Source organism: Engraulis encrasicolus, chromosome 16 (genome assembly GCF_034702125.1).
Source record: "Engraulis encrasicolus isolate BLACKSEA-1 chromosome 16, IST_EnEncr_1.0, whole genome shotgun sequence".
NCBI classification, from domain to species: Eukaryota; Metazoa; Chordata; class Actinopteri; order Clupeiformes; family Engraulidae; genus Engraulis; species Engraulis encrasicolus.
The window spans coordinates 25,582,002-25,584,501 of record NC_085872.1 but is presented as its reverse complement, the minus strand read 5'-3'; the positions used below and the strand labels follow the sequence as shown (position 1 = coordinate 25,584,501).

Sequence of the window (2,500 nt, the reverse complement as noted above, 5' to 3'; positions counted from 1 at the left end):
AGCTTTTTTTGTGAAAGTGCAGAAAGATGCCTGGGAGGTAGCCGACGCCCTCCCGCTTAATCACTGCGTTAGAGGGACATGGAATGCGGTACCTCAGCTGACCTTTGACCTGGCATGTGTAATAAAGCCATTATGGTAATTAATCTTGGCAAGGGCAAAGGCGGATCCTTGACTGACTGTACCGCATTTTTGAAGTCCCATGCAACCTTGAGGAGTGAGGGCTGAAGCAGTCCATCTAGCTAATGTGATATCCTTTGCCAGTTTTTTTCAAGACTTTACTGAGTCTAGATGTCATTAAACGTTTAAGATACCATGTGATATTCATATGGGGGTCGGGGAGTCGGCATCAGAGACATGTAACTTTTCAAGACTAGAAAGGTTATGTTGTGCAGTTGAAATAAATCCCCCAATATAAACTTTGGGTAGAAACTGAAGAAATTCAATTCACAGTAGAAAAAAAACTTTATCTTTTCAGGATACCCAGGCAAAGTGTTGTCAAAGCAACGCCTTACTATTAGGTGCTGAAAGAAATCCTGACAATTGACGCGTGATAAAGTGTCACAAAATTATGTCAGATTGTGTAAGCTCTCAGACATGGTCTTACTGTAATGTGTGTTGTCCAAATATTGAGTAGTGTAGCTGTGGGTTCTTTTACATTATATTACATTGCACTTAGCTGACGCTTTCATTTATTCAAAGTGACTTACAACTATTTTTCAGGGTATTGGTTAGTCCCTGGAGCAATGTGAGGTTAGGTGCCGTGCTCAAGGGCACTTCAGCCATGGATGGAGATGTAGGTGAGGTAGATGTAGATGAGGTCGGGGGGATTCGAACCGACAACCCCTAGATTGAAAGACCAACTCTCTCACTAGGCCACGGCTGCCCCTCTTAAAAGTAGAATGCAGGTTGACCTCTTTGAAAGGTTTTGACTTTTTATAAGTGGCTTAACACCCACTACGCCAAAGTAGTCCGTCTTTATTTCTCTCTCTCTCTCTGAACATCTTTATTCATTTTTTTGTAGAAATTATACTTGTTACCCAACAATTGTTGAAATATACTTTTGAAAGACAACTGAGAACTCTACCAATGTGAATGAGGAGGAGTAGGCGTGTTAAGTCAATGTGAAGGAAATGGGGAGTGATGTTCAGTAACACCAAGTTGGTCACTATATTTTTGCCAATGCAGTGGCTACTGCAACAGCTGAGATTGTCTCCCTCCCCACAAGATTGTTGCACACCCCTCCCCTCTCTAATCATTATGATGGTAATGGTCAGACATATACTGTGACATGGTTAGCACTTTGACTCCTGACCCACTTCTAATGACAGTTTAATAAGTCCATACTCCCTGCATTTTGAATTGTAATTATGTAATTAATTATCAGGTGTAATACGCAGCCATCTCTTCATATACAATGTGTGTGTGTATCAGATAGTGCCATTCAAGCACACACAGAGACACAGACACAGACACAGACGCAGACACAGACACACACACACACACACACACACACACACACACACACACACACACACACACACACACTCAGGCAAGCAGTTAATTGGGATTCATCGCACAGCCTTGTTAAGCTGTATGTTGTATGTGCCATGTGCCATTGTGTTACACGTAATGAGCATTTCTCAAAGGATGAGGTCCCCTGTTACAGACGACACCTGCGTTGTAAGAGGCCGTAGACCTCAAAGGTCATTACAATAACTCAACGCCTTATCTAATTTGAACAAAACATAGCAGCATTGAAGAAGAGTCTGGACTCTTGGCCTGATGAGAGTAGAAAAAAAGAAAATGCGAGAGCACTTCATGGGCTACTCCTGCGTCCTGCGGAATGTGTGGGTGCGAGCGATGCTGGTCTCCTCGGGAGACAGCAGTGCATGCGAGGGAATGTTGTAGCATAAAGAATGGCCTTGACCGACTGACATTCATGGCCTTGGCCAGCATGTCATGGTATTGTAGTGAAGTGTGTCTTAGGTGACTGGGGAATGTTAGTGGCAGCCGGACTTAACAGGACGTGTCTCCTCTGATTTAAGGCATAGTATATATGAGCTGCTGAAGGGAACGGAGTGCGTTGGCATGAGGAAAAAAAAATATCTCAGGAAATGGCCATCGCTAAATTTAGAGAAGTTGGAGTTGGCCCAGTGTTGCCCAGGCAGGATATGCTGCATATCAATGAATTAAGCAGCAACCACAATTCACCAGACATGCAGAGCCTAATTTCCTTCCCTACGATTTTCCTTAAGGTAATTAAATGGGCTTAATCAGGTTGTAAAATACCATAGAGAGAGTTCTTTGGGCAGAAAGTATGACATGGCATTTTAAGTTTGGTATTGTTCCTGACTGGCATTGTCCCTAAAATACACAACCTGTTTTCTCTAATTGGGCATCCTCAACAGGCCTAACAACAGGCAGTCGTCCTGTAATGAATACCTGTGAGACTGAGATTCTAGACGTAGTTCAGAACAAAGACTGTATTCCCAAGCAAGCT

At 43.1% G+C, this 2,500-nt stretch overlaps 1 protein-coding gene across 4 annotated transcripts in view; it reads left to right on the top strand.

Annotated features, from left to right (window-relative positions):
- Positions 1-2,500, top strand: part of col15a1b (collagen, type XV, alpha 1b) — a 59,047-nt gene that overhangs the window by 21,389 nt on the left and 35,158 nt on the right. The window lies entirely within an intron of this gene.